This window comes from Lissotriton helveticus, chromosome 8 (assembly GCF_964261635.1).
Source record: "Lissotriton helveticus chromosome 8, aLisHel1.1, whole genome shotgun sequence".
Classification (NCBI taxonomy): domain Eukaryota; kingdom Metazoa; phylum Chordata; class Amphibia; order Caudata; family Salamandridae; genus Lissotriton; species Lissotriton helveticus.
This window is the reverse complement of record NC_136069.1, coordinates 36,472,485-36,486,883: the sequence shown is the minus strand read 5'-3', so window position 1 is coordinate 36,486,883 and position 14,399 is coordinate 36,472,485.

The following is a 14,399-nucleotide window of genomic DNA, read 5'->3' as shown; positions in this document are numbered from 1 at the left end:
GGTCTAAATCCACATTTTTTTTACTCGCCATTCCGGTTTGGACCCAGCCATAAGTAAATCAGTCTTGATCCTGCTCCCCATGGTAACAGTGCATCCAGAACTGCCAAGCCAGGTCATCCCTGGGGCGGAAACAAGCATCCTGGTTTTCTGAGTGGCTAATCTGGCTGATGAGGGGTGATACCCTGAAACCAGTCCCAGGATGCTTGTGGAGCAGGGGCAAGACTAATTTGCATATGGCTTGGCCAAACTGGAATGGCGTGGTGAGCGAAACACTATGGATTTAGGCTAAGATCTCTGTACTGGATGTGAATATTTGACATTGTTCAGCATCTGTCCATCAATTGTTCTTTTTGCATTTGTCACCCTGAGTGAGACGGGTATGCCCAGACGTGGGTCCTGTGCTCTCCATGCCACTGGAGTCAAGCTATCCTGGCTGATGAGAGCTGAAAGCCCAAAACCGGTCCTAGGATGCTTGTTTCCAGTCCAGGAGGACCTGGCCTGGCAGTTCTGGCTGGACTGTTCCCATTGGGCACAGGGTCAAGACTGATTTAACTCAGATCTATTGACCGGGTAGAATGTTTGATTTTCTCTGCATTCCGTCCACCATCTGTGTGTCTTTTGCTTTCTCGCCCTAAGTGCACCTGGTATGCCCAGACATGGCTCCCTGGCTCACTGTGCCACTGGATTCAAGCTAGCCTGGCTGATGGAGAGTGTTGCCCCAAAACCGGTCCCAGGATGCTTGTTTTCAGGCCAGGGAAGACCTGGCTTGGCAGGCACAGGATCAAGACTGATTTACATATAGCTGGGTCTGAACTGGGGTGGGGAAGTGCGCTAAAGAACGATGATGGATTCAACCCAGAGCTGTGACAGGGGATGAGTGTCTGAAAAGTTCAGCGCTCCGTCCATCATCTCCTTGTATTTGCTTTCTTTTAAAACAAGGGCATGAATTGCGGTCTTCATGGCTGTAACATAAAAGCGATCTTGAGAATGATGGAGGAGGAAAGAGATTTCAACTTTGCAGCCTTTCTCTACTACTTCCAGAATCCAAGAATATCACGTAGATTCCTCCCATTGTTGAAATGCTTTATCCTTCCTCCAACTGACTGCTTTGGGCCAATTTCATCCTAATCTGGAGTGCTGAGAATTTGTTAGGGAAGCAGGCCTTCTGTATGGTTTGATTCTTAAATCTTCTTTCTCTTTGTTTCTTTGAGTTGTAATTAGAATGCCTTATTGGGGGTTGTCTAAATTAAGATTTAGACCAACTTTGACTAAAAAGAAGAGGAATGAGACTGATGGGTGGAAGAGGAGTGTTTATTTTCCTTGAATATTTTATGTAATCTTTCTTCAAACTCAAGCCCAACAATCTTGTTTTCTTCAAAAGGTAGATGCAGGGATGTATTCCTTTGAGCTTAAACAGTGTGCCAGTCTCTCAGAAATATGTTTTTACTGGTACTAACATAGCTCCATCAGATAGAGCAGCTGCTCTAACCACATGGAAGGAGATATCCAAAAGAAAATCATACAGTCTTTCCAGATTTTCTAAAACACCTGTACATTCAGATCCCTCTTGAACAGTTCTTTAAAGCCTAATGTATAATTCTGGCTCATGCAGTCAAGTGCTGCATCATGCCTCTGAACGCTGTGTGCATCATGCCCCTGATCATGTGCCTCTGAACACAGAGATAAATGTTCAATAGAAGTGGAAGGGTGCACACCTTTTTTACTAATTCTTTCAATCTTGTCCATAATTATCCAAGAGTGCCTGCACATCGGTCGGGTGCCATGCCCAATTGGCCCCTGGATAAATGACAACATAAGTGAATGGGGCATCATCTTGCCCCAGACCGACTGCATAGCTACATAGCGCCACTTTGGGAGCAATTCATATTTTCCTCCAGTATTAATCCTTTTTTGACCATATTATTCCATTCTATTTGAATTTGCTTGACAGGAAGATCAGTTTGCCATGAGAACACTTACATTTCTTATGAAGGGGTTCACTACAGGAATTGAGGACGAGTTGAGATGTATTATTGATTAAGCTTAATATTGATTCACGGTGATGGTGTAACATGTTGATTAATGGTCATTATGGTAATGAATATTTGTTTTATTGTTATTTATAGTGTCCCCTGACGAAGAGCACTTGCGGCCCGAAATGCATTGGTTTTTTAAATAAATGCTGCTTTGGACGAACTCCTGCATTTGTCGTGTTTTAGCAAGTAGCCCGGATGGGCACAGCTCCAATATGAAAAACGTGAAAATGGCACAATATCCAGCGTGTGGATTTAAGAAAAGGTTGAATGAAAAGAAAGGCATACATAGAATGGAATAATATGGACAAAAAAGGATTAATACTGGAGGAAAATATGAATTGTTGCCAAAGTAGCACTATGTAGCTGTGCAGTCGGTCTGGGGCAAGATGATGCCCCATTCACTTATGTTGTCTGAACACAGAGACTCACATCTCACCCCAGTACAATGTTGCATCTGCCCCTAAACACTCTCTTCACTAAGTGCTAGATAATATCTCCTCAAAGCACTACTGAATCCCCCCGAGCATGGCATGAATGTACTTTGCTAACAATGTAAGTATGCCTTTGGGTGTGGTGTAAGGGTGCTCCAGTTTTTTTTCTGTACCTTCTGTATGATTTGGTAACATGCTCCTTCTAGAACACTGGCTGCTTCCTTTGTTTACATGACGCTCTATGTAACGATCAAGCTGAGGGGCCGATTCACAGAACTAACTTAAGACAAAATCAAAAACTTACTACTTTTGGTATTCACAGAAGGCATTTAGTAGTAGTAGAGTTAGGATTTTGACTTAAGTTTGACTTAAGACAAGCTTAAGACAACCTTAAGACAGACTTAAGACAGACTCCAGACAGACTCCAGACAGACTTCAGACAAACTTAAGACAGACTTAAGACAGACTTAAGACACAATCCTAACTTAAGTCTGTCTTAAGTCTGTCTTAAGTTTGTCTTAAGTCTGTCTTAAGTCTGTCTTGTCAAACTTAAGACAAAATCCTAACATTACTACTACTAAATGCCTTCTGTGAATACCAAAAGTAGTAAGTTTAGGATTTTGTCTTAAGTTAGTTCTGTGAATCGGGCCCTGAGATCTTGCGAGATCTTGGTGGCCATGTTGAGTGAGGCTGGGTGCTGTCCCTGGTGTTTGCATTCTCAAGCAGGAGGACGCCGGAGAAGATGGTCGCTTAAGCGTTTCTCTCCTCCCGTGGCGCCAAGCATAAACGTACTATCGGCGGTTTCCTGCAGACTTCGTTATCCCTGATGCTAGGGTGAAGCAGCTGAAGGTGTCGGGAACAAGTCGGAGGCTCTAAATTGGCAAAAAATGCTCCGGTTCAGCTGAATTGGTAATCACGGGCCGCGACCGCATGGAGTGCGGAGCGCGCCTCTGCCCACATCGCCGAATACTGACCTTGCGGTATCGCTGATCTCCGCATCCACTCCTGACGACCGAGAGCCTTCTGGTAACACAGCGGATCGGCACATCAAGAGCAAAAGAGAGCGCCGGTAAGAGACGGGAGGCTCTGGATAGGAAGAAACACTCTCACACAGGTACAGCGCTACAAGGGACAAAATGGCGGCAGCAGTTTTCAACTACCGATTCCTCAGCGCTTATTCACGGGGCAATGCAGCTACTTTTTGAAGGTTGGAGGACATACTGGGACTATCCTATGCCTGAGGGTTGTCAACATTAAGGGTTACATTGCTATGTCTGCAAGCTGTTGAGCTCGATGTCGTGGCAATACCTGCAATTCGTGGATGACATGGGGCAGTGTTAAAGCTTATTAAGTAACCCCCAGACAAGCATTTGTGCCCTTTCTCTGTGGTAGTTTAACCTACCTACTTACCTGTGTACCTGTGTATCCTGTTGGCTCAATAAGGAAAAAGGGTCCCTATTTCATCAATGCCTGACCCTAAGATGGCCGACACGTGGGACATCTCCTAAGGGCAGACAGATGCTGATGCCTTTCTGCTAATTCACGCACGCGCCAGCTCCTGGAAGAGAGGGGATCACTCATTTACATTCATCTGAGAATGATTTGTGTAGGAACAGCTCCTGGATGTAGCCTGCCTCCTGGTAGGGGAGATCATTACGGCACTGAAATTTTGGAATGCCAGCATCTCTACTGTGGCGACTGCCGATTGACCTTTGCATGCAAATCTAACCACTCCCTCAATGTCACTATAAGGGCCCTCAGCAACTTCAAACAAGATCAACATCTTTCTCAAATCTGTCACTCATAGGCATTGTTACAGGTCACGCTGATCTTAACTTTGGGGCCAGCACTACTTGGGGTTGATCCTGTGCGCCTGCGCTGTTATACTCAAACCAACAACCATGGGAGAAAAGTAGGCCAAAAATCTTAAAAGACTCAAAGCCGACCCACCTGATCCAGTCTCGCCTACTAAGGGTGCAAGAGACATGAACGCCACTTTAGACACAATTCTTCTTAAACTCGCCGAGGTACATGAAATCACAAAGTCAACCAGAGAAGAAATTGCAGCGGAGAGGCAAGATATCAAAGACACCAATATGCGACTCTCAGAAACTGAAAGTAGGATCAGCCAATTGGAAGACTCAGAGGTAAAAGTGAGCAAATCACTAAAAGATCTTTCCCTCTCTACTTCGTCACTGTCACGTCGTTTCTCGGAGTTGGAAGACAGAAACCGGCGGGGAAACCTGAGAATTTTTGGTATTCCGGAAGGAGCCGAAGGAAAAGATGGAGATTGTATAACATTCTTGGAGTCATGGTTTCCTCACCAGCCTCTCCTTCGGTACACCTTTGGAATTTGATAGCGCTCACAGAGTTCCTACCCGTCTCACTCATCAACAAAGGGGTCCCAGGCCGATTGTATGTAAGCCTCTTAGGTATCAGCATGTAGAACAAATCTTGACGTTCATGCGTAAACACAATCACATCCTTTGGAAGACCAATAAGGTATACATTTCCCAGGATTACTGCTAAGAAACTGTTACCTTGAGGAACAATTTCCTGGCCCTTCGTCCGATGCTTCGCCAACTTGACTATCAATACGGCTTTGTGGGCCCTGCACGCTTTCGGGTAACAATTCAAGGAGTTCCTCAAGTATTCTCAGACCCTTCGCGTCTGCAGAAGTTTCTCGATGGCCCTGAGGAGTCGAAGATGGATACTGCCGCTGCGCCGATCCCACAAGGAAAGGACAATTAGCTCATGTTCTATGCACTGAACGTACTGTACATACATGCTCATCCATGTACTTCAATACCTGGTCTTCCTGCCCTCTTGCTAGCCTGGTCACCACAAGATGTTATCGATCCTTGTCTTGACCACACACTGGGCTGGAGAGCCGTGGGCTAGCTCAACACTCAAGTATACCTCTAGTATCGTTATAACCTCCATTGTACTCATTATCTCAGGTTGGAGTTTTGCCTGGAGGAGTGGAAGGTCGATCTGTCCCTTATTAACATGCTCTGGTGACCATATACGCTCAGGTGTCTTTGAACTATGATGTACACTGTATGTCTATAAACTGGATATAAACTCTTCTGGGGTAGGATGGAGGATCAAGCCTATAGGAATGAATGTTGTTGCTACAGAATGTTTACCATTGTCACATGTTATGCACCTATTATGCTGTGGGCTTATGATCGCTCAGGTACCTAATTTGATGGAGGATCATGAACATTTAGGTGTTTTTGACCTATGGTGTTTACTGTATGTCTACATAAGACTTGCTTGCCAGTATGGCTACGCTAATTTTCAAACTCCACTGGAAGAGGACGGAAGCTCATGCCTATAGGAATGAGTGTTGCTCCTACATAATGTTTGCCATAGATATCTAACATGCATCCGACTTATGCTATCTCTTCAGCTGATATTGTAGAACGTTAATATTATGGTTTTCATCTACGAAGGTTTTACTACATGTTTGGTAAGGCTGTGGTTATTTGCCTTAAGTTGGGTTAGTACAAATATATATGCCGCACTAATTTCGCATGCAATTGGAATGCACTAGGCCTTGATTCGTTCGTTACATGCTCGTGAAACCCATAAATCTCGTTTCAGCAAATATTGGTCTATCTACGAAGCATTGTCAGCTATGTATGCTATTTTGAGGCACTATGTCTCCGTTAAGTTCTAGACAGGTTTCGTCAGTTCATAAGATTTGTTTCCGTGAACACTGTTTTTCGTACATTTATAAGCAGGTTCCTAGTTTTTGCCACGGGGGAGGGTAGCCACGGTGGTTGCTTCTCCTTGGTCGCCATGCTCCTGGTGCATTGTTTGGGTGGGGGGGGGGTGGGATGGGATTGTGGAGTGGTAGGGTAGGGTTTTTGGTTTTCTTTTTATGTGTGATTCCTTTTATGTCTTCACTCTTGTTTCGATCCCCTCTTCACCTCTTATCTTCCGGCAGCAACACACTACACATCGGTAATGATGAGAATGCTCTATGTGTGCACATGCATGCCCGTTCATATTATCCAGGGGTTAGAAGTCGCACCTACGAAAGGGTACTAATGTTATGCAGATCTCACACTAGGCATACCATGTTAACTACTAGATCACTCACCTTCTCTTTTGATGGAAACGGATAAGCAGACTATAAAAATAGTATCACTCAACGTTAAGGGTATCAATCACCCAATTAAAAAGAGGAACATTTTAGATTATCTATACAAGCAGAAGGGTGACATTATATTGCTCGAGGAAACTAAAATAGACTCGTCACAATTCAATTCTATGAAAAACAAACTCTATAGAGAGGCGATTGGGTCTGACGCCCTGGGCAAAAAGAATGGGGTCCTCACTCTTATTGCGAAGCGAGCCAACAGAGATGTTTTACACAGCAGTGCGGACACCAAAGGCAGATGGGTCTCTACTAAACTAGCAAAGGGCGGAAAGGAGTTCTATGTGACCAATATATATGCCCCCAATAAAGATGACCAAGATTTTTGGAAGGAACTTGGCTCCCACATTGACACGATCCCAGATACCGCAACACATATCCTGGGTGGTGACTTTAATCTCCCCATGGATCCCCTTCTAGACAGAGACTCGCGCTATCCGTTTCGGCCGACCAACTCACATAAAGCACTTCTTAATCTCTGTACATGTTTTAATCTAGTTGATTCATGGAGGCTGATGAACCCAACAGGCAGAGATTATACCTTTTATTCCCCACCCCATGGATCATATTCACGTATAGATTACTTGCTCACATCTGCTCACTCCAAGGGGGACATTGAAGCCACATCCATTGAAGCGCGTGTGATCTCAGATCATTCATGCATTACAATGACTCTGGCGGTGCACAAAATGGACAAGAAAACGACCTTGTGGAGATTCAACGACGCGGTACTGAAAAAGGAAGCGCACAGGTCTGCCATAGAAACAGCAATCACAGACTATCTTAGCCACAACAAAAAAGGGGACAGTACAGATCTTACAAGGTGGGAAGCACTTAAAACGACAATTAGAGGCGTGTTAATCAAAATAGTCCACCCTATCACGACTGGAGGAGGAGATAGCTGCCCTCGAGAAACGCCATATATTCTCTAAAGACCCTCGGTCCTCACTGAATTAATGAAAAAAAATACGAGTATAACAAAATCATTAGTGAAAGGGCAGGAGTATGGCTTCAACATCATAAGAACTTCAGGTTGTGCCATACTAACAAGGCGGGCAAAAGCCTTGCCTCATATCTAAAATGTAAACTACAACAATCAACTATCAAATGCATAGTTGACAAATTAGGAACATCCCATTCGGATCCCCAAAAAATTGCCGATTTATTTAAGGATTTCTACAATGATCTATATAGTAAAAACAAAGATATTGACGGCTCCAAAGTGGGGACATACATTGATAAATGTAAACTCCCTGCACTTACAGACCAAGGCCAAATCGCACTCAACCGCCCCATTTCCAAAGCAGACATTGTACAGGCCGTTAAATCCCTCAAAACAGGGAAAGCTCCGGGTCCTGACGGGTTCAATGCTACGTTTTATAAGAGCTTTTCGTCTGTATTGACGAAACCACTTAAGGACCTTTATGAACATTTTAGCACAAGTGGCCAGGTCCATGGCACACCGGCAGAAGCCATTATTGCGGTTCTACCAAAAGATGAGAAAGACCCGTCCGCCCCAAAGAATTACAGACCGATATCCCTGATCAACCTCGATTGCAAGATCTATGCCATGGTTTTGGCAAAAAGGATTCAATCGGTCTTGCCCCAGCTGATACACCCCTCACAGGTAGGAATCCTCAAAAATAGAATATCTAGCGATAAAACTCGAACCCATGCGCACATTTTAGAAAGAGCGAAGACGACCAACTCCCCTACCGTGGCAGTGACCCTAGACCCCGAGAAGGCCTTCGACAAGGTTGACTGGGCCTACTTGGAAGCCACTCTACATAAATGTAATCTGGGTACGAATTTTATACGCATGGTGATGGCCTTATACTCTAATCCTTCTGCACGAGTTAGAGCTGGTGGAGGTCTCTCGGACTCCTTTTCTTTGCAACAAGGTACGAGGCAAGGCTGTCCCCTTTCTCCGTCACTCTTTCTTTTGGCAATTGAACCCTTCCTATATTCTTTAAGAAACAACTAACTGAATAAAGGTATAGATTTCAAAGGCACCATAGTCAAAATCCAGCAAACGCAGATGATGTCCTGGTGGTGTCCGAAAATGCGGACTTGGCTATCCCGGCATTGATGTCCACTATTGCTGATTTCTCGGAAGTGTCTGGATATAAACTCAATAAAGACAAGACCGAAGTAAAGTTGCTTAGTAACATCGGTGATAGGAGCATCTTGGGTGACACAGGTCTTTGCTGGCAACAGAAGAGCTTTAAATATCTAGGGATTGCCTTCGAGAAAGACTTAATCAGTACTCTAAAAATTAATGAGACTTCATTATTTAAGAAGATATCCACACTCCTGGAAGGTTGGTCTCCGAAGTTTTTATCCTGGTGGGGCAGAGTAGAAACTCTGAAAATGATGATCACTCCCCTTGTCAATTATTTAATCAGCATGTTACCCATGCTACTCTCGGATGACTTCCTTGCCAAGATACATAAGCTTTTAAATGGTTTTATTTGGCAGGACAAGAAGCCGAGAATCTCCCTGAAGAAGCTCCAATTACCGAAAGACAAAGGGGGTGTAGGTCTTCCTAACTTTAGATGCTATCGGACGGCCTTCTTATGCAAACAAGGAGCAAACTGGTTCCATACTCAGCAGGAATATACTCCTGTGTGGGTTCACGTAGAAAAATCCATCATTAAAAATTTGCCGCTCTCCTCCATAATTACTATGGATGCCTCTGCCTTTACTCAATCCAAATATATATTCCTCAACACTAAACGGGCTCTGCTCAGCCTTGAAGGCACTGTAAAGTTAAAATAAAGTTCTCCAAGTTAAATCTATCATCGTTGTGGTTTAATTCGGCTCTGAAGGACGATGGCGGACTCTTGGGCTAAAAAGGGTTTGAACTCAGTGAAGGACATTTACGAAGGAACCTCTCCTCTTCCCTTTGTCACCCTACACCTGCGGTATGATCTCCAACCACTTGACTTTTACAAGTTTCTACGCCTCAAAGCCCTTGTCTCTGTCAGAGCCATCGTACCACAACAACCTACTCTATGTACTAGACTAATACACCTCATGAAGCAAGGTCACATGGTATCAAAAATTTACAAACTCATATCACCTCTACCTCAAGAAAGCACATAGAAAGTGTGAGCGAGATTGGGAAAATGAACCGAACCCCTCTAAACTGACTTTTGATTGGGACAAGATTCACCTCACTCCTTTCTATAATAAAATATCCCCGATACTCTCCCAGACCAAACTCATGCTGATAAACAGATCTTACTGGACACCTGAGAAACAATTCAAACTCAAACTTCTGTATAGTCCCCTTTGCTGGAACTGCAAAACACACGTGGGTGACATGGCACATATGTTCTTTCTCTGTCCGTTACTCCAAACATTTTGGGATAAGATCTTTTCTTATATCCAACACACCTCCTTCCATTTTCGACCACCCAGGGACTTCACATATATTCTGCTAGGGGCGATTGACCCAAGCATTCCTAGAGAACATGACAGACACCTCATGGACCTTATGCTCACACTGGCATGCAAAATTATTCTGAGCAAGTGGAAGAGTGCTTCTGATGTCTCCTTCACACATTGGCAGGAATGGCTGGCTTCCTTGAGGGGAGCGGACAACGACGTTCTACGCTCATCCCCTTGGCAAAAACCTCACGCCAAACTCTGGAGTTTGCTTGACTCACTGGAACTCTGTTATGACCCACCTTAGGCGCACTGAATAACATGCATCATGTCCCTCGCCTGGTCTTTGATGGCACACCGGGCATTAGCCACACTAATGGCGGCCAAAAGCGGTACAAAAGGGGGTGGTGATGGACGGAGCATCTGAATCAATCAAACACTCACACCCAGTCAAAAGATCTGGGTATAATCCATCACCGTTCTTTAGCCCACTCTACCACCCCAGTTCTGACATGGCTATATGCAAATCAGTCTGACCCTGTGCCTCATGGGACCAGTCCAGCCCGAACTGCCAAGCCATGTCTTCCCTGGACCGGAAACAGGCTTCCGAGGACCGGTTTCTGGCATTCCAGCCGTCTTCAGCCCGGCTTGCTTGAATCCAGTGGCAAAGTGAGCAAGGGACTCACGTCTGAGCATACCCTGCCACACTTATGGCGGCCAAAAGCGGTACAAAAAGGGGTGGTGATGGACGGAGCATCTGAATCAATAAAAACACTCACACCCAGTCAAAAGATCTGGGCATAATCCCTCACCATTCTTTAGCCCACTCTGCCACCCCAGTTCCGACATGGCCATATGCAAATCAGTCTGACCCTGTGCCTCATGGGAACAGTCCAGCCCGAGCTGCCAAGCCATGTCTTCCCTGGACCGGAAACAAGGTTCCGAGGACCGGTTTCTGGCATTCCAGTCGTCTTCAGCCCGGCTTGCTTGAATCCAGTGGCAAAGTGAGCAAGGGACTCACGTCTGAGCATACCCTGCCACACTAATGGCGGCCAAAAGCGGTACAAAAGGAGGTGGTGATGGACGCAGCATCTGAATCAATCAAACACTCACACCCAGTCAAAAGATCTGGGTATAATCCATCACCGTTCTTTAGCCCACTCTTCCACCCCAGTTCTGACATGGCTATATGCAAATCAGTCTGACCCTGTGCCTCATGGGAACAGTCCAGCCCGAACTGCCAAGCCATGTCTTCCCTGTACCGGAAACAGGCTTCCGAGGACCGGTTTCTGGCATTCCAGCCGTCTTCAGCCCGGCTTGCTTGAATCCAGTGGCAAAGTGAGCAAGGGACTCACGTCTGAGCATACCCTGCCACACTTATGGCGGCCAAAAGCGGTACAAAAGGGGGTGGTGATGGACGGAGCATCTGAATCAATCAAACACTCACACCCAGTCAAAAGATCTGGGTATAATCCATCACCGTTCTTTAGCCCACTCTGCCACCCCAGTTCTGACATGGCTATATGCAAATCAGTCTGAACCTGTGCCTCATGGGAACAGTCCAGCCCTAACTGCCAAGCCATGTCTTCCCTGGACCGGAAACAAGCTTCCGAGGACCGGTTTCTGGCATTCCAGCCGTCTTCAGCCCGGCTTGCTTGAATCCAGTGGCAAAGTGAGCAGGGGACTCACGTCTGAGCATACCCTGCCACACTTATGGCGGCCAAAAGCTGTACAAAAGGGGGTGGTGATGGATGGAGCATCTGAATCAATCAAACACTCACACCCAGTCAAAAGATCTGGGTATAATCCATCACCGTTCTTTAGCCCACTCTGCCACCCCAGTTCTGACATGGCTATATGCAAATCAGTCTGACCCTGTGCCTCATGGGAACAGTCCAGCCCGAACTGCCAAGCCATGTCTTCCCTGGACCAGAAACAAGCTTCCGAGGACCGGTTTCTGGAATTCCAGCCGTCTTCAGCCCGGCTTGCTTGAATCCAGTGGCAAAGTGAGCAAGGGACTCACGTCTGAGCATACCCTGCCACACTTATGGCTGCCAAAAGCGGTACGAAAGGGGTTTGTGATGGACGGAGCATCTGAATCAATCAAACACCCACACCCAGTCAAAAGATCTGGGCATAATCCCTCACCGTTCTTTAGCCCACTCTGCCACCCCAGTTCTGACATGGCTATATGCAAATCAGTCTGACCCTGTGCCTCATGGGAACAGTCCAGCCAAACTGCCAAGCCATGTCTTCCCTGGACGGGAAACAAGCTTCCGAGTACCGGTTTCTGGCATTCAATCCAGTGGCAAAGTGAGCAAGGGACTCACGTCTGAGCATACCCTGCCACACTTATGGCGGCCAAAAGCGGTACAAAAGGGGGTGGTGATGGACGGAGCATCTGAATCAATCAAACACTCACACCCAGTCAAAAGATCTGGGTATGTATGATGGGTGTCCGGAAACAAACTATGTTCTTCAAGTCATGTTGCTGCTGCTTGGTCCTTCCCCTCCTCCTCGTCTTCCTCTGTTCTCCCTCCCCAGTCCTCCTTTGTCTCTGCCTCTTCCCCTCTTCTTTCCTCTCTCTCCTCCTCCTCACATGCGCTCCAGGGGATCGAGACTTTATGCATGGACGTTTTATTCAATGCTCTCATGTGATTATTGCATGAATGGTCCTTTTCGTTTATTACAGATATGATGTATGATTGACCGTTTATTTTTTTTCCCCGACTGCATCAATTGTACTTCTCTATGCACTGCTGAACGTATCTCTTCTGTGAGCCATTTTGTGTATGTCTATCCTTTTTGTAATTTTGTGTTTTTTTAACCCTAAATAAAAAAGATTTGAAATTAAAAGGACACCAGCCTGAGCTGAACTCAACCCTGGAGCCCAAGCCTACCAGAGAACAAGTAACGTAATGCGTCATGAATTTATCAACCCCACCCAAACACTTACGACATTGAGCTAAGGAGTCCCTTTGGAACAATAAGCGTCCCGCGCTCTATTATGCACAAGACACTACACTTACCTGAACATGGAAATGCACCGTTCATCCCACAGAATCCAGACAACTATTTTGCAAGAATCTGAAAGATAAAGAGACAACCAATCAGGTAAGGTACCACGCACCGTGCATACATGCACACTAAATTAAGTTGCAAAAAACTATAAAAGCAAGCAAATCATCAAGATGGTAGCCAGTGTCAGATCAAGGACAGTGTTTCTTCGTATTTTCATGTTTTTCTGTCACCAAAAACATATTCCTCTACCAGAGGCTAACGCTGCTAATAGAGACAACACTGCTTCCAGCTGCTACCAGTGACTAATAATACCACTTACTTCGTTGTGCACCAGTGTGCTTAACAGTCTATTTGTGTACAAATATCACAGACATTCCTCAATCAACAAGTGGAACTTCGTGAGATATTAGGTGATTGATCTGCTAATGGTTGTTCTGTATTTTGCATAACCACCTATTGTATAAGTGGAATGCTATGCATATGACATATGTCTGTTTCCTTTTGTGCAGACAGTGTGTACAATAACATGAGGAAACAAAGATCCTAGAATCCCCGGGTGAGAAGTAGCACCGTTTCCGTATACGTGCACGACGCACCACTTCAGAAGACAAGACTAGTTGATCACAGGTATCTGCAGTTGACATATTGATTTCCACAAACAGGGTTAAGAGAAAGACATCCAGCATGGAAGAGATCAGGTATTCATGACTGTCCTATTGGGGTTACGGAGTCGATCATCATCATCATCACAACGGGGCAATTCAAGGGCTTCTCAAGTAGGTCCATATCTCTGCGAGGCCTTGGGCTACTAAGGTAAGTCCACATCATCTGATACATACATGCTGCATAGATGCCAGCCCTCATGTCAGGATTGGAAACAGAATATAACTTCTTTAGAGCAGAGTCTACTCTTTTATCTGAGGAATCTGAATCCTTCAACATTTTCATCTCTACATAAGCATTCGTAAAAGTCATCTCTGGATCGCAGTCTGCAATACCGCTCCAAAAGAAAGATTCTCAGTTATTCTTGATCAACTATCGCCATATTACTCTTCTGGATGCATCAGGAAGGATCTTCGCAGCCAGCATATTAGAAAAATCTTTGGGACTGGGCTTCGTCTAAAGGAATTAGACCACATGTACAGGCTGTATTCCGACCAAACCACTCTGCAATGGTTAGCATCGCAATTGTACAGACCTTAATATGTACTATATGTGGTTAGAAAATTAAGAATTCTATAGCGCTGTCATTGACTTCTTGAAAGTTTTTTGCAAAGTGGACACGCCGACCCTTTGGGAGAAACAGATCTCACTGAGCATACCGTCGGATTTATTAACCTCATCACTGAGGCG